The sequence below is a fragment of the Kryptolebias marmoratus genome, linkage group LG23 (genome assembly GCF_001649575.2).
Source record: "Kryptolebias marmoratus isolate JLee-2015 linkage group LG23, ASM164957v2, whole genome shotgun sequence".
Taxonomy (NCBI): domain Eukaryota; kingdom Metazoa; phylum Chordata; class Actinopteri; order Cyprinodontiformes; family Rivulidae; genus Kryptolebias; species Kryptolebias marmoratus.
The window spans coordinates 13,662,368-13,681,316 of NC_051452.1; the positions used below are offsets into that span (position 1 = coordinate 13,662,368).

The window sequence follows — 18,949 nt, forward strand, 5'->3', positions numbered from 1 at the left end:
GACGATTTCCAAGAGTTACCGAGCGCGCGATTGGAACTTTCGGTTCATAGCAGACGCTTAAAAATTTTTGGTCAAAATTCGTTTTTTCATAAAATCCACCGAGTTAAATTTCACTTTGTCGACAGATATATGATATTGATGTTATTGAGATTCAATTGTGTAAAGATTATTTTGTAATCACTTTGCTCTTTAAAAGGTCTGAAGATCCTCTTCAAAATGGATGAAAACCCCGCTACAACTAACAAATTCAGCTAGAACATGTAGGGTTTTTACAGGACCTTGGTGATGCTTCAGGGAAGTATTAAGAATCCATGAGATGTGATAGGTCCAAGAAGGTTTTGAGTATACACAAAAATTCTGTTATGAGGTTGTGGCAATGACCATTACACAAAGACTAAATGTGACTGGAACTCAAAGTTGAAGCTGGAACAGGACCAGCGTGTCCACGAGCCTGTTTGAAGTTCCGTCCCCTCCATTTAAATGAACTGGACAGACATTGCCTTTGATCAAAAACTAAATAAATTAAAAAACACATCAGATTTTTTTTTTTTTTTTTAGGTGTTGACTCTTGTAGTTCTTACCTTGCTGCTGTATGCCTAAATTCACATTTTTCTGATACGCTTAGCTGTAATTATTTCTTTTGTGCTCAAAATAATGGTCATGTTTTCATCTCCTTTATTTAACCAGATTTAAAAGCCCACTGAGTTCAGGATCTCATTTGCAACGACGACCTGGGCAAAAAGTCTACAGCACACGTCAGAAGAGCGTTACACAAGTCACAAACACAACAAAAGGGCAATCATTTGAACAATGAAACTAGAGGAGGAAAAAAAAAACATTATTTAAAAACACTGGCACTGATTATTAGATTGACATTGCTTATTATTATTAAGAAATGCTCAAAATAATTTCAAAGAAATAAGATCCAATATTTTGAGTTCCGACTGGAGATGATTCCATGTTTGTTTCCCCCTTTCTGTCCAAACACGGGCAACAAGCAAAAGGAAAATGTTGTAGTGAAGAGCATAGCAACTGTTAGTTCTTTGTAAGAGATACTTCAAGTAAGACAGAGCTTAGCCAAGCAGAGTTTTATAAATCAAAGTCATCCATTGACAATATCTGGACACTCAGAGGAGGCCAATCAGCTTTGATGATGATGCGTAAGGCATCTGCAGCCCGTTACAAACCTCAAACCACAGTAGTAAACAGTATTCAATGATTGGAGATGTTGAGTCGAGGCATTCATATGCAGAACATCACCATAAACAAGAAGAGGTAAGAAGATTGTGAACTTAAAGCCCCACATCCCTAGTGTGCAAACTCTGGTTCCAAAAGAACAACATGGCAGTGTCCACAAACTGGGTTCTGCTGGCCCAAAATCCCAACAACAAGAGAAGGTTGGGGACTCAACATCTAGTATTCTTAATGTACGGCTGATTGTGGTCGATTGTGGTGGTTAATCATCATGGTAAATGGTAAATAGCTTGCACTTATATAGCGCTTTATCTAGTCCAAGGACTCCAAAGCGCTTTACACTACAATCATTCACCCATTCATCCACACATTCACACACTGATGGCGGTAAGCTACAATGTAGCCACAGCTGCCCTGGGGTGGGCTGACAGAAGTGATGGTGGCAGCGCATCGTGGTCCTGGGTGGAGCACAGGGAGCGTGGTGGCAGTGTATTCATGAAATGGGACCTGCCCACACTGGTGTGGCTGACAGAAGTTAGTTCATAGAAACAACCTAGTGCAAATATGATACTCATGGCAAGATCTGGAGTGTACCTGCATCTTATGTTTTTCAAGAGAGAGGTGCCAGGACAGGCATATTGAAATGTGAGGGCATAGAGGAAAGGATAAAATGCATTTTTTTGGCAAGTACTATGAACATAGTAGTGTCATGATTGCCTTCACATTGATGAAGGTTTTCCGAATTTACCACAATTTAGCCACATTCCAGTAGCTTGTGCCAGTCATTAAGGTTGTAGTGTGGTTGACATCTAGTGTGAATGAGGGCCTTATATTTTACTTCCAAACAGCCACACTTTCCTGTAATCTTGATCGAAAGTTGAGGCTTTCTAATGTCTTTCTTTGAACCTTGAATGCTTTTTTTCACTCATTTTTCAGTTCAGTCTTTGTTTGTTTGTTGAAGCCACTTAACTCTGAACTATGAATTAGACTGATTAAAATAAAATCAAGTCCAAGGAGGTTTAACCCACAGAAGGTGTCCAATTCTCACAAAAAAAAGTTCACCTCTTGTCAGGAATAAGTGTCTTCCTATGTACATAACCCAATGCAGGAATTTTCAACATGATTAATTTCTCTTGTATTTAGGTGTGAAATTCTCTTAGGAACTGGTCAAAGGATTCTCCATTAAACATGGTATCTCCCATTAGATTGAATGGATAATTTGTTCACAGCAGGTTAATGAACCCTTTTCACATGGGACCACCATTCTGACTTGTGAAAACACACTATCTGCAGCGACAGTGAAAAGAGATCCCAGGAGTATCGCTGCGATAATAAAACCTTTCATTTGGCTTGGCTGCCTGTGTACTTTGCCTGTGGGCAAAAATATGATCATAGAAAATCAGGCTGTTAGCTCGAGTGAGGATAGAGATCTGTATGTACTTTTAATTTGTGTGACTATTCGAAATGTTCTCATTTCAAAAGTCACCAACAAAGATTGGGACACAAGCTATATAACGTATGTAAATAAGTTGTTTTGGCTGCATAAGTTTTGAGTAAATTCACTCAGTGCCAGAAAGGTTTTCCAACAAAGGCTTTCTTTCCCCTTCACGACGACTTTGACATCCCTGCCAAATATATCTAGTTTATCTCTTAAAATTTCAAAATCCTCCCCCCTCTGTCACAACATCAGCTGTGAAAATCGATGATAGTGACAGAGTGTGGGAGGCAGAGGCTGCCAGAACAGTATCATCCAGAGTCGCTGATGTCACCTCCAATGCACCCGGGCCCGGGAGCGCTGCCAAAGTGTGACTTTTTTACCGCTGATTCAGCCGGCGCTCGGCCTGGCAGCCGCACTGATGTGCATCGTAGGATGCCTCGAAGTGTCATTAACTGGCACGGATGAGTGTTGGTCGTGGCGGGCCACTGTCGCAAGTTTTTGGCATCACACAGCTGCGCCTAGTGCAGGACTCAGAGGACAGACAGTGGGTGAGAAGACAGGCGATGAGAACTAACAGAGAAGAAAACAAAAAGGATCAGTTCAAAGGAGAAATAAGTGGAAAGGTATAGAAGCAAAACTCAGGAGAGACGGCGTGTAACAGCCCACAAACCAAGGCGAAAGGCAGAGTGGAAAAGCTGAAAGAGAGGCAAGCGAGAGAACTCTGACTCATTCCCCATGGCTCATCTGGAAACGCTCTTCCGTTTTTGGCATTTTCTTTGACTGCCGAGTCCACGAGAACACCACTTTGAGAATGACCGAGCCATCCTCCGCAAGAAAACCAAGTAACATTCCTATAAACCGCTGACTCTTCTGCTGCTTATAGCTGGCTTCTGAAAGCTGCTGCACACATCACAATGCCCAACTTCCCAGATACAGGATTAGGAAGGATCTGTTTTCTGGATCGATAGGATTAGAGCTGTCGTTAACCCCTCCGAGATCAAAGAACCGCAAACCTACAGGGGAAACAAGGGGGAGTGCGAATTAAAGAGCATTGGAGGAAGGGTGGAAAAGAGGGTTGCTCTGTCAGTTCTTTGTGAAAACAAACATGACTCCCAACTAGGAATAATCTGCACTTGGAAGCAGACAGAAACCAAACTGCCCACGGCACAGCACTAACAAAAACATGCTGGAAAAGAAAAGTGAGTAGAAGCGCAGATAGGAAGAGCAGAAATTTTTATTGGCCTTTTTTAAAATTTCTACAGCAGAACGGAAAAATGTAAATTGTTTAGGACAACATTGAGCAATTTTTAAGAAAGCTAACCCATGTCAGCAACTTCCATCCAAACCCATTATGTCTACAAAGATTAAGGCATTCGGCTTGTTGCAGGTCATGTGGTTATGTTGGCAGCTTTAAGGCATGACCTTCAGCGTGTACTGGAGCGGTTCACAGGTAAGTGTTAAGCATCCAGAGTGACAGTTAGCGCCTCCAACATGGAGGCCAGTGTTGACCATAAAATGGTGGAATGTTTCTTCTGGACTGAGGAGTCTTTATCTTAAAGGGTGGAGTTCAAGTATCTGAGAGTCTTGAGCGATGGCAAGATGGAGCAAGAGATGGACCAATGGATCGGAGCTTCATTTGCTGCAATGAGGGCGTTACTCTGGTCTGTCACGGTGTAGAACTGATCCAAAAGGCACATCTTTGGATTTACTGGTCAATTTGCAGCAGAAGCCAAGAAAGATACTACCCCAAGTATGTGAGTCTTGTTCATGAGTGATGGCATGATGAAAAAAGAAATCAGAGCTTCATTTGCAGTAATTAGGGTGTTGCTCTGGTATAAGTCCAAAGGCAAACCTTTGGATTTACTGGTCAATACTCTCTCTAACCCTCACCTATGGTCTTTGATAATGAGCACAAAAAGAAGAATACTGACTGAAATGAGCTTCCTCTGTGGTCAGGCTCAGCTTTAGACATCTATGAGTAGCTGCTGATCCTCCAAAGGAGTCAGCTGAGGTGGTGAGGGTACCTCATTAGGATGCCTCCTGGTTGCCTTCCTTTAGAGATTATATACCCTCTCTGGCCTTGGAACACCTCTGTATCACCCAGAATGAGCCAAAGAATGTCAGTGGGAAAAGAGATGTCTGGGCGTCTCTTCTCAAACTGCTCCCTGACCTCGAATAAACTGTTGAAAATGGATGGAATGTTAAAATTAACAGCTTGGGGGTGAATTACAGAAATATGCACACTCTGTGACAACTTTTACTTCTTCTCTAGTTGCATTCAAATGCACTGGTAGTACTTGATGCAGGAATTCTTCTGAAACCAAAAGGAAAGAAAGACAAAGAGAAAACTTTTCTTTCCCAGGTGTTTTAAAGCATTGGATGTCTGTGTGTGGGTATGTGAGTGCTGTTCCCATCAGTCCTACACCCCGAGCAGCGCCAGATGGATCCTCTGAAAATAGCCAGGGAGAAAATTAAGAACAACAGCTGTCAAATCAGAGTGAGGGGGCACAGGAGAAAGAAGGTGGGGAGGAAGTGTAAAAAAAAGAAGAGAGAAATCCTTGTGAATTCACAGTCACACCTCGTGCAGGTAAAGCTGGATTGACATTTGGCGAACAGCTTATTAGGAAATTTCATGGGAGTGTTGAAGTGATTATCCTGAACCTGTCAGCTGCAAACAGCGTGTCAAAGTGCCACCCAGGCATCTCCCCCTCCAGGTGGTTGACTCGCTGCCGCTATGAAAACCAAACACATGCTCTGAAGACGGATGGCTGACAAGGGAGAAGAACGGGGGGTCTTTAGAGTCCAGATAGCATCCAAATAAAACACATTTATATTGGACAAAACAAGCACACACTCCACTGTGAGTGATTCCCCTCCTTCCCTCAATCTGATTTGAAGCACCAAGCTGCTAATAAGGTGCGTGAATAAATGAAAATGTGTCGCCCCGTCTTCATCCCCCTCTGCCCCCCTCGCCTGCCCTCGGTTCTTCCATCCCGCCGAGCTGTTTAATCATCACAAATCATCTATAATGCATTTCAATGCACATTTGCCGGGGGAAGCAGCTTCGCGAACACAGAGGCAGCCCGGATCACACGGCGGTCAACTTGGCCCTCGGTTCAGCTGACTCTCAGATAGGAAGAATGTCCAAAACAGGCTGATTACAGGAAGCATAGGAGAGGAGAACATAAAAGTGTTTTTGTTGGCAACCTTTACCAAGACAAGAGAGGCGACACTGCAGTTGTCTTTGATTAATTTCACTAAAAAGCTTCTTGAAGCCCCGCGTTACCAACTATAACTACCTAAGCAGCCAAAACATTAAAGATATCAATAAAAGCCAGCACTGTGGCATATTTGGAGTAATTTATTTACACATTTATCACATTTATGTCAGTATATATGAGCTGAACATAACAATGATTAAGCATCTAGACAGACAGCAGAAAACAAATGGCTCAATTAAGCAATTAAAAAAGAATATGTAATAGTTATTCTCAATGCAAGCATCAAATTCAAGAGTAGCTTTAATGTCCCATTAGCTCGATCAATACTTTCACAACTTACTGTCTCAGTGCTTTCCAGAAGGACTGAGCAAAACTTCAAGTACGGAAATAAATAAAGAATACTACCTGTGCTGACATAAATGTAAGTTTGTTAAGTGCAGACAAAAAGTGGAGACTATCTTGATTTGACCCAATTCTTGAAAGTGTAAATAAAGCAGGCGATCATCTTTTATATAAAAAAAACTAAAGGAGACTCTACAAACTGAGTTTACCTTAGTTAATGTAGTCAAAGCGGTAAAAATTTGAATAGTTGGTTCCACAACAGCTGATAACAATGACTTCAATCAATTCTGAGTATCTTAACCCGGAGTTAAGGATGCTTACGAGCTCAATGAAAAGCCACTATCAGTGATCAGCCTCAGTACTTTGATTTACCAATCATTCACCTGTAAAGTTCTTTAAAAGTCTACCTACAGTTTACATACAACCCAATTCCAAAGAAGTTGGGACATTGTGTAAAACAAAATACTAACACAACGCAATGATTTGCAAACCTCATAAACCCATATTTTATTTGCAATGAAACATAGTAAACACATCAAATCTTTAATCTGAGAAATTGTATTTTTTTTTGTGAAAAAAAATATGATAATTTAAATTTGATGGCAGCTGCTGCTGAAAGCTCTATCAGGCAGAGAAGAAGCCAGATGTGAAGTCGGCCATCTTCTCTGAACCAAAGCTCATTTATAATGGACTGAGGCAAAGAGGAGAACTGTTCTGAGGTCAGAGGAATCACAATCTGACATTGTTTTTGGAGACCACAGATGCCATGTCCTCTGTACTAAAGAGGAGAGGGACCACTCAGCTTGTTATCAGAGCACAGTTCAAAAATCTGCCGTTTGTCATGGACCAGACAGTATTTTGAAAGCCTGTTAAGAAACCTTTATTTTTATTTATTTAAAATCTGAGCCAAACTACTCCTACATAGGGCAGTAATCACTCTTTATGATGGATGCACTGGATGCTTTCTTTTCCTTCATGGCTGAAAATTTAAGTTGTGACAACCATTCACGACAATATCAGGGTGCGTGTCCTTTGTTCTAATTGAGTGCAAACATATCTCTCTTCCTGTAACTACCCTCACTGTGTATCCTGCGGGATACCCAAACAAAATGTTGTGGACGACTTTGTACCAGATGGCCAAAAGCAATACCAAGCCTAAACGGTAAAAAACAACATCCTGGGAGTCTAAACAAGGAAGATTATAGCAGACTGAAAGACAAAGTGTACTGTACAAAAGCCCAGAGTCTAATAAAATTGGTTGGAAGTTCTTGCCTTTGGATTTCATGGATCGTCAGTTCAGCATCATATGGGTATTCAGTTGTTTGTTAATTATTGCCTGCCACCAGAAGGTAAAAGGCATCATTACATCAGTAATGTTATTACAGTTAACGTCTAATGTGCAATGCAGTAAAAACAAGGCGTTGGAATAAAAACAAAGCGCGTGTTGGCGCATTTTTCAGTTCCCCAGTTTAGCATTTTAAACACCATTTAACACTGCAAGAATTGTCAAAAATTGATATAGACAAACAACATTAAATGACTACTCTTTAATTTGTAATTTGACTAGATGTGTTTATTGGCAGTCAAAGTCATGTATAATAAGAGGTGCCACTCAAACGGTTTCTGTTTTATGTTTCTCACTGCTATAAGACTTATGCCCCTTTTACACTGGCTCTAATTCAGAAGTCCGTCTCTACTCCACTCTACTCGGCTTGGCTCTATGAAGAATGCATCGCGTCTCCACCGGCCAGTTTGGTCGGTAGCAGAGGAATGCCTCCTTGTGTTGCAGGGGGCGGGGCCACGGGGAGGTGCGCTCAACTTGGCGCAAGTTGTGTAAACAACGGAAGCGCTATGGACAACGTTTGCCCTGTGTTGTTGCGGTTTTTTAAACTTATGGGGATTCTCCTGAGACTTCAGGAAGAGAGGCGCAGTGGAAGAAATGCTTTGGATTGTTTCACGGAGTAGGACAGCTGTTATCCACCGGAGATTTCAGGCTTTACAGCGCCTTCAGCTGGGGGACAGACGGCATGAACATTGCAGGGTAAGCCAACGCTGCTGTTTATATTCCTACCGTTCGCTCTTTATGCTTATATCTGGTCACACCCACGACCAATGAGTGAACAGGAGCTAAGCTTGCGCCACCCACGAAGCAGGGCTGGCCCAGCTGGCCCTACTCTGAAGCAGGGCCCAAAGAAGCAGGGCCGACCTTGAAAAAATGCCGATATAAACGCGCACAAAGCGAGCCGAGTAGAGTGGAGCCGGGACCGTTAGGGTCCGTGTAAAAGGGGCATTAGTTTTCTCTCAAATCTCACCAGAGTGCATAATAAGAACTACCTTATGCTCATTGGCTTCCATTGTCTTTCAGCTCAAAACAGTCTCTTCAAAACTAACTCTTTTTAACTTGTCATGTCCTACATAAAACACTAGAAATATAAGAAATAACATGTGTGACAACTGATTGCTTCTGCTACTTAATTCAATTTTTTTTTATATACAATTTTTAGTTTTTGCACATTGACTGACTGTTTGTTTGAGGCTCTGCATTTTTGTCTACCGACTTTATTAAGTGTCACCATGGTGACCATAACGAGCCAGTGGCAGCAACTTTGACATTTCTTTTGATCTTGGTCCTCTTTATACTTTTTATACATTAATACTTTTACATTTTGTCAGCTTAGCTTAGTACAAAAGTAAGTCCCAAATTCTTATTATTTTTCCAGGACTTCATAAAAGAAAGTTGATGTTTGTTGGAATTTTGGACAGTAGCTGCATTGGCATTTTTAATTGTTTTTTTTTTTTGTTTTTAGAAATTTCTTAGTCTCTGTTGAAAGCTCATACTCATTTAAAAAACAGAACTGCTCTGTCTTAATGGTATCATGCTATTTATGACACTGTGTTTTATAATCTCAGTAACCAGCATGTAAATCAGTGGCTTCCGAATGTTTTAGCTTTCGACCCACAAAATAAAAGTCTCACAAACTCTGTGAACCTGGCTTTTACCAGTTAAAGTAAACAAACATTGCTAAGACAAATATCAGAGTCTTGTCTACCATTGTACTACCTGTAGGCATTTATGACCACCGTTTTAATCTCTTTATAACAAATATGGCTAAGTATACGGCGACTGGATCACTATGTAGATCTTCTCAAGTCCTTCCACTTGGTGTTTTACGACTCACATTGTGGTTCCAACTTTGGGGATCAATGATCTAAACCAAAACTGGCAATCTGAGGCAGTGAGGACCCATCTGACTTGTGATCAGAGCATAAATCCATGGCACTTAGAACATTTCCGCCATTGTTTTATTGCATTCCAAGCCCCCCATTTGCAGTTCAGATATAGCTCACATTGAGACTGTGACGACAATACATTTGGACATTTTTCCCTGCACTTAGACAAAATTGTCAGCTTTCATGGCTGGTGGTGGGAAAACCAGTGATTCCCCAGCTGCATCTTCATCCAATACATCCTACTGTTGGTCAGTTTAATCTGGGCTAACAGAATACTTATTTTACTTAAAAACAGGAATTAAAGGAAAAAAAATCTTTCGACCGATTTATTTATTTTTACATTTAATCATATTACGTGATCATCCCCCCCATACATTTGAGAGCCATTTTTCTGCATATCTGTCCTTTCTCAATAGTTTTTATGTAAAGATCAGCATACTGTATAATGGCCTTAGTGAACGTACACAGTATCCTGTTCTCTAACGAAGCGCTCAGGTTGTAGGAAGACATTAACCTGCATCTTTTCGATCCTCAAGGCCAATGACATTTTAAAAGAAGAGGGTGATTTTAACAGCTTTTCTGTATTTACTTTTGTCATTTTAGTGTTTTCAATCTATTCAATAAACAGTTTTTATAAGGCCTGAGTCAGATATAAAGTAGTCGTACAAAATATTCAACCATCTCCATAACCTTTTAGTGCAAGTTATTTATTGCACTGAATATGAACAACCTTCACTGGTGTGGAGAGCAGGATGAGCCACTGGCCTAAACTGAACTGTCTTCTACAGGCTGCTGTTAATCATCGTGTATCAGGGTCATGCCTCACAAATATTTTCACACATACTGTTTATATACTAGGAATTAGCACCAACCAACCCACATAAACCACTACTAAATGCCTCTGATAATTAAAATACTTGCCTCTTTGGTTTCATTAGAATCACAACCCGGTGACATTTTTGCACATATTTATTAGGTGCAAACAGCAACATCAACTACCAAAACAGGTAGAAGACAGAGGACATTTTACATTTCCATCCCATCATCAATCAGTCAGCATCAGTTTTGCACCGTCTGGATGCGGTGGGCTGAATCTCTCCTGCTCTGCCTGCAGCTGGAGGGACGCTGTGGGATGGAGGAGGGTCCCACTGCTGCACCCGCTGCTCGATGGAAAGAACCACACTTGCTGTCACGTCAGTCTTCCAAAGTCTCCAAAAACACCAGAAAAAGTCTCTAGTCGCTTTTATGAAAAAATAGTCACTCGATGGGTCTGAAAACTCACTAAATACAGCGACAAAGTCTCTAAGTTGGCACCTGTGCACACTGAACGTCGGAAAGCACCACCTGCCCCTGCTCTGCTCTGATTGGCTACAACTTTGACTTATTCCCCAAATCTCATTTTCACAAATGATGAAAATCTGCCATGGTGAGGGAGAACTTTAATCCCTGTTCAAAAGAAATGACTGAGCTGGGATTATTTTTGTCTAAGAGATGCCAAATAATGAGTATTTGTCATGTTTTTGAACCATCAAATTAGTGCTTGCCCACATATTTCATTTCAGACCTTAAAATAACCCTTTGCATTGACTTTAGCCAACTTAAATGTTCAAATTAGCTCCCCCAAACACCCAACATCTTTCTTCAAACAAATGACAACTACATTAACATGCATTTCACTTAAGATTTACTAGAACGCTGATTGTCTGAGGGTGCACAAGCAACAATAAAGTTTTTCACATTCTCAGAAGCAGGCTGAAGTTTTATTGTTTGTTTGTTTCTATTCGCTACAGCACGAAGAGAACCTTTGTGAACTCACTGTTACATCTCAAATTACTTTCCTTCAAACTACTTACTGGAATGTTTTGATGCAACATTTTCTGTCTCGGGAATGAAACAGAACTCTGCGCCCAGCTGTGCCGCTCCGTTCAGACGGACATCTGGAATGGACCTCTCCTCCGCGCAGTGTGAACAGCAGGCTCATTCATGGTCCATCACGCCCGATGGTGATTTAAGCTCAGCTCGAGCACAGGTGAGGTGAAGCAAGAGACAAGACGGGCAGAAGGAAGGCTTCCCCTTCATGGATCCGGTTTCAGGTCGGCTGCGTGTCTGCAGTTTGGGTTTCTAATTGGGAGCAGAAACAACGAGGCAGCTGACAAGACGCTGACAGCCTATATTTAAATACAAGCCTGGAATAGGTTCTTATAAGAAAATGTCTCTAAAAAGATGCATTTTTTGGTGCTGATATTATGTTCCCATCTGTTCCAATAATGCTTTCAATGCTGAAAATAGTATTTGGTTTTGATTGAGCATAAACATCTCTGAAACACCTACTGAACGCTCCAATTTTTTTTTCTCTCCTCGCATTTACAGTGTTTATTTACGGGCATTTTTGAAAGCATACCTCTGCTCTCAAACTTGGTAGCGGCGTCAAAATTTATGAAGCAGAAAATGTCAAGTCATCCGCAGGAAACTCCCCGGAGTGCTCTCAGTCACCTTTATCCTCCTCCCTAAAAAAAAAAAAAAAAGAAAATTCTCTCACGAGCGGCGGTAGATTTTCCCTTTTCGAATACGCCGACTGATTTACTTTTTATTTCACTTGATGGAGCAGCTCGAGTTGATGCACTGATTAGACTGTGACAAACCCCCACCAACAGAAAAAAAAAAAAGAAAAGAAAGTGGAGCTAATTCGTTATGAGATTTTATAGTAAAACACGTAGGGGAATAATATTACCGAGCCGAGGAGCTGTCAATATGCAAAACTAAATCTAGTGGCTGTATCAAGTAATAAACCACACGGAACGTATTTCCAGTGGAACTGTGTGGGTGATGGATGAATAGAGTAAAGCAATTGCTAAAGTACACATCAGGCAGGATGACTGTTGTGCCCAGACACACAGTGATGTGTTTGTATGCAGGCTTGGACAGCGGCTGAGGGAACTGATTAGCAGCAACATCTTGTGCCAGACTACTTCTTAGCTGCACTGATTTCACGCTGCCATCTGTATTCATGTATGCATGGAGAGGCTGTGGAGGATGAGCGCTGTGCAAACCAGGTTTTTTTTTTTTTCCCTTCCGTGAGGTCTCTAGATCTCCCTCTTAGTATGCACTCCTCGCTGCTTCCCTTTGTAGTTTTCATTCCCTCCGTTGTTCCAGTTCAGCGTTGTCAGACGTCGTGTTTCAAACTTCTCATCTCCTTTTTTCGTGTTTGGATTTCAGACTAAGAGGAGCACAATGTTGTTGTTGGTTGTTTTTTTATGTTTTTATTACTGTGGGGGAACAGTCGTAATCGAAATAATAACTAAATGACTTTGAGAGGGAGCAAAACATTTCTTAGTAGAAGCAAACTGCTGTGCTTCACACGTCAATGCCGAAGCTTTCAGCCTCGCTCTCCTCTCTGCTCAATTATGTGCCTCATTCCTGGAGGTGGTTTGGGAGGAGGGGGGCAAAACAACAACGAGGATGCCTGTGCTCGTCTTCAGAACAAATTGATTTCATTTTGAAGCCCATTGGTAGTAAGCAATTTTTTTTAATTACTACTTTCAACTACATAAAATTTAAAAAAGAAAATCTGAAACGTGCAACTTGAAGTTTAAGAACTTCTCTGCTAACTGTAAGAATATGAAGCAACAGGGGTGTAACAGCACATGTATTTATACAGAACCACTAAGGTGAGGATGTTTTGGACGGGTCCATGCGAGTGACAGGACAATACGTCGGTCACACGATTGTCGCTGCCATCTGGGAGCGAGCACACATCATCATTAACTCCATTTTGCTTGCAGCCATGACAGAAAAGAAGCAGAAGGAGACTAACTAAAGCACTCTCCATCAATAAATCCCAGTATGGTTCATAATAACATGCAGAACCATCAAGTCCGCTGAGTGGAAAAGTTTCTCGGTTGTAGCAACAGTGAAAAGTGACAACAGGTGCCCGAACGGCAAGCAGTTATATCAAAAAATGCTCACTTTGAAATGCTCTAAGGCAGGCTTTTTTTGTTTATTTGATATCCCTGATATCAAAAGTCACTTCCCCATAGTAACACTCATTTGCTGAGAAGCTTAGTGTGGGTGTTTCACGTTCTATTTATTTTGTATTTTCGCAATGAGTGGTGTTATTCAGTTCTTTATTGCTTTTAAGTTTGTAATTCAAGGTCAAATTATTTGAAGCAAGCGCTCCTTGTTCCTTTTTTTTGTATTTATTTTTGTAATATTTTCTTAGCTAAAGAAAGAGATAACTTTCTGGAGTTTATCAAACTTTCTGTTTGACACTTGGCCTGTCTGACAGACTGTCCAATGGGACTTTTTTTGTTGTTGTAGCTTTTTTTTGTTTGTTTGTTTCAAGTGAAAATACCATTGGAACAACCCAACCCCTTCCTGTTAGAAAATGTGATTTGTTTTTCAGTCTCAGCTCTGTTTAGGAAAAAAAAAAAAAAAGAAACTATCATTCGGCATTCTTTCCCACTGTTGTGCCAAACCTGCACTGCACTGTGACCCTCATACCAAGGTTTGCACTGAACCTCTACACCCACATGAAGCAATAGCTAGATTTTAGACAAAATGTCATAATATACAACAATAAATAGAGGTATTTTGTACACCTAAAAAGAAGGGGGTAAAAAAACAATTCAGCAAGTACAAAACACAAAAAGAAGCAATAAGGTTTAGTAAAACAAAGTACATACTCCAGAAAGAAATTATGCAAAATCGAAACGCATCCATATAATACAGATCCCAACTAAATATGTATGAATGAAAAAAAAAAAAGCAAAAGTGATGAAAAGAAATAAAAGGCAAGAGAGAATCAGTAGAGAAGGTGTTGATTAGTTTCTGACATGAGCGAATGAGCGTTAACAGAAGATTCACCCTCAGGTTGGATGGTTTATAGGTTTTGATACCTTTGAACTCTCATCCCAGAATACTTTGGTATACAGCACACGTGTCAAACTCAAGGCCCGCGGGCCAGATCCGGCTCTATGTAACGTTACATCCAGCCCCCAAGATAACGTTTAGATTTCATTAGGTCCGGCCCTCTAGTCTGGGACAGATCAAGTCTCTGATTCTTATTTTGCTTAAAAAAACTGAGCCTAAATAGTGAAGTTTTCTCTCGTCAGTGACTTAGAAGCCAACAATATATAGTTTTAATTTCTGTATGATCAGGTTTTTGTTGATGGCTTTTTTAAAAAAAAAATCTGTTTTAATGTTAAATATTAATTTAAAAGCTGAGTGAGGCGTAAGAAATGACTGCTAATGATGTGCCTTTTGAAGTTTGATCTATTTGTCTGTGTTCATTAAAGTATGTTTGCTCTAAATTCTGTATAATCTGTAACTGGGAAAAGCTCATTGATATTTCTATATGAATGATTTGACATAATACATCTAAAACCAAGGTTAATTTAGGTAATTTTTAATAAATATGATTGGTGATTGGCCCTTGGCTAGGACAAAATTTTTAATTTTGGCCCCATTGCGTCACTGGGTTTGACACCCCTGGTATACAGAATTAGCTAACAAGAATTGCTTGACATCTTTTTTGTATAATAAATAGGAATGCGTTGATTACTGGTTTCAAGGCTTATTATGGTTTTAAAAAGTCATGTGTAAAAAAAAAAAAAAACCACTACATTTTCTCCGGTCATACAGTATGTGGCTGACAGTCAGCTGTGTACAGTAGCAGAAAAAGGTAGTTTCCTTAAACTTTTCATCTTACAAGTGTTAGCTGCTAGTCCATTTTCTAAAGACTCACGACTGAGGCTACTCATCTAGCTGACATCAGCTTGTCACATTTCCAGTATACCTTTATAAAATGGGGGAACGGCAGTGGAGAAGTAATATTTGTGCGATAAACATGTTTAATTTTATAGCTACATCTAAAATTAGTTGCTTATTTTATATTTTTCGTCAGAGCTTCCATCTTCGTGTACATGTTTGTTTTGGGTTCTTTTTTTTTTTTTTTTTTTTAAATCACCCACTTTTCAAAACAGCCTGCTGGCTCTCTGGTGGTTTCGCTGAGACTGATTTATAATTCTATCTCATGACTTATTAATCTAAGAGTTTAGCCTTGCTCTTCAAAAAATCAATAGCTGACAGTGAAATAAAATCGACGTCCTGACATGAAATAACTGACAGATTTTAAACAGAGCAATTGTTAACACATTTACCTGTTATACTTTACTTAAATGTGCATCCAAGAAAAGTATGTGCAGTATAATTATTATTTATAAAGATTATTATTCATTGTGAGATATTTAGGCTGCATACTAGGCCATATGATATCTTTTAGAATTTTGTTTTATTACCATCATGTTCTGAAACCGTGGCATTTCGACTCATGGTTATCAGACCAATCTGAATCCCATGCAGGCCCAGACCTAATCGCTACACATCATCTTTGGAGATTTTAGAGGCTTCTAATAACTTTTTAATTTGACTGCCATTGATTAAAAAAAGTGATTTAATATTAAAAAAATGAATATCTTAGACAAAAGGTCCACGTGTCACAGACTCAAAATGAGAGAATTAGTCCTTCTGTTGAAAACAACCTGTTCACAGTTCATTTTTAGTTCATTTTTTGAAAATGTTTTTTAAATTAGCGCATTAAATAATAAAAAAAAAAAAATTAAAAATCAGTCGTACTGAAGTGGATTTCTGAGTAAAAGTTATAAATAATAAATATCTTTCTTGCTGTAAATATCTTCTTGAACAGCTTCAATTTAGAGAAAGGGTTTCTGTCAGGTAGAAGTGATGATCGCTGTCTTTTACCACAACTGCATAAAAACCTTTACTTTGCCATCAGTTTCATACTCCATAGTTGTCTACTAGGGGTGTGTATTCGTACCCCGTCAGTTTGGTACAGATATTTTGGACCGGTACGATGAACTGATGACAAATACGTCCATCACAGATGATCACTGCTCCCAGGGAGGGTGCACATTTAATTTAGCTGCATTTTTGTGACCAGCGACAACAAATATGAAGCAGATAGATACGAACCAAATACTCTACATCAAAAATAGTCCATGGCTGGTTCACAAAAACACACAGAAGCAAAAACCTGCCTGTTTAATTTAAACTAGCTGCACAGAAAAAAGCTTTTGGTGTTGTTGTTCAGACAGCTGCAGTGTAGGAGCTGAGAGGAGGTATGGCAGGTAGTTCTACTATTTAAGCCTTGTTTTGAAAATCACTTTGGCTAGTCATTAGTATATTTACTCAATATCCCTGATATAAATCAAGCATCAATTTCTCATAAGAGAACTCAGTTAGCTGAGAAGTTTCAGTGATTCACTTTTGTTTGTTTTTTTCACATTGGGAGATGTTATTCAGTTCTCTGTTACTTTTTATTTTGCATCAAGTCTGAATCAAATTAAATTATAATACAACCCCTGGCAAAAAATTATGGAATCAGCGCTCTTGAAGGATGTTCTTTCAATTGTTTAATTTTGCAGGGAAAAAGATGCCACAAAAATACACTTTTTAAAAATTTGAACCTTCTGGTGTTAAGAAGAAACAAAGAAGAAAAACAAATATACATATAATTGTTGTAGTCAGTCACAGTTGCTTTTTTCAGAAGAACATATAGAATCACTCTGTAATCTGCATCAGATTAAATCTACCAATTAGTCTTCAGTTAAAAAAAAAAAGAGTGCTCACATCTTGGAGATCTGATGCACAAAGCGGATTAACATGAATCATGGCTCCAATATGAGAAATGTCAGCTAAAACAAAGGAGAGGATTATGAAACTTATTCCAGAAGCTTATTACAAAATGTTGCAAAAGATGTTGGTTGTTCTCAGTCAGCTGTGTCTAAAACCTGGACCAAGTACCAACAAAATGAGAAGGTTGTAAAAGGGAAGCAGCCTGCTAGACCGAGGAAGACATCAAAACATCAAGATAGAAAACTTTAGGCAAAATGTCTTGAAAATAGAAAATGTGCCACGAAACAAATGGGCAGAAAATGGAGTCAATGTCTGTGACTGAAATGTAAGAAATCACCTAAAAGAAATGGGATTAACATCCAGAAAAGTCAATCAAAAGCCATCATTAACACCCAAAGAGAAATTTCTGAAGAAAACGTAAATTTCCTCAGTTATTGATGATCTGGGCCTGCATGTCAGGTGAAGGCACGGTTTGAAACTGCAGTCATTACATCTTCATCAGCTGAAAGGATGTTTGGTGATGATGATTTCAATTTTCAACAATGCATCTTTCCATAGGGCAAAGCGTGTGAAAACTTTCTTCCTATAAAGTCAAAGGCACGGCCTGCAAATAGTCCGGATCTCAGTCCAGCTGAAAATCTCTGGTGGAAAAAGAAGGAAATGGGCTCCAACCTGCAGAGCTGATCTGATAACAGCAATAAGAGACAGTTGGACCCAGATTGATGAAGAAGACAGTTTGTCATTAGTTAGGTCCATGCCTTGGAGTATTCAAGCTGTATAAGCAAAGCCAGAAATGGTGAAACAAAGTTCTAGTCGGGAAGCATTTTTCATGATTCAATACTTTTTTCCTTGGAATTGAGTGATTTCATATTTTTTTCCACTAAATAAGCATTTGTGGGTGCCTACAACAATTATATTTCTCTCTTTTTTATTGTTTCTCAATGCTAAAAGATTAGAATTTTGAAAAAATAAAATAAAATAAAAATTTGGCATGGCTGAATTATTTTTGTCTTACAACATTAAACAATAAGGAAACATTCTTCACAAGTGGTGATTCCATCATTTTTGTTTCCTTAAAAGATACATATGTTTCTGGATGTCCAGGGCATTCAGGGGTCAAATCTGACAGAACTTTTGTAATATTTGTGCAGAAATAACTGCAATGCAAAATTGACGGTGGGATAAGGGTTAAAGTATTAGCATTGGGGTGAACAATTGTAAAATTTCCAAGATTTGAGTTGTTTTAAGTTGGCTGCAACCTGCTTTGGTCTCGACTCCATACAAATTAGCTGGTAACTCATCAATCTTTCTCCAAATTTACAACAGGTAGGATATTAATGATTTCTAAGTTCTACACAGAATCCAACTTCATTATGGTTGAACCACTCCTCTGGGGTCAAGAGAAGATGTAGACTCAACATTCTTGAGGCTGGAGTTTGTGCAGCCTGTACAAGCACAGTAATTTGCAATGATGAATATACCAAAAAAGACCAAGTAACAATTCACAGCAGCTACTTATATAGCACACAGAGCTGAAGCACTCTCCATCTTAGGAACAGTTATACAATGGCAATTTTTCCCCACAAGCAGTGCTTATAATGCCTATTTTTTTCCTCCTGAACATCTGAATACATGTGCCTCGTGAAAAACTAGAAATTGATTTGTCATTTCAAACAAACACACACATTTCCCACAAAATATTGCACACACACTTTGAGAAGACCAGCAAACAAGTTCCACTGACATTCAAATGTGCTCACACTGAAAGGTCACACGCTGAAAAAACTTGAAAGCTCTACAACCTAAACTGATCAATTTTGGACACATTTAGTCTTCAGTCAAAACATCAATGAAGGCAACATTCTGTTTA

At 39.5% G+C, this 18,949-nt stretch overlaps 1 protein-coding gene and 1 long non-coding RNA gene across 6 annotated transcripts in view; one reads left to right on the forward strand and one right to left on the reverse strand.

Moving 5' to 3' along the window:
* LOC108245704 overlaps nt 1-18,949 on the forward strand; it is a 541,596-nt gene that overhangs the window by 392,863 nt on the left and 129,784 nt on the right. The window lies entirely within an intron of this gene.
* The window catches only part of LOC108245699 (beta-1,3-galactosyltransferase 1-like), a 185,337-nt gene that overhangs the window by 109,193 nt on the left and 57,195 nt on the right, over nt 1-18,949 (reverse strand). For 2 of the 5 annotated variants that reach the window (XM_025009726.2, XM_025009723.2), the window contains exons 3-4: nt 11,828-11,933; nt 11,280-11,547 (exon numbers count right to left, since the gene is read on the reverse strand). The exons of 2 other annotated variants lie outside the window; for them this stretch is intronic. The gene's annotated coding sequence lies outside the window, so the exon portion shown is untranslated. The remainder of the gene's footprint in view (nt 1-11,279; nt 11,548-11,827; nt 11,934-18,949) is intronic. One more of the 5 variants, XM_025009724.2, reaches the window with a different exon arrangement.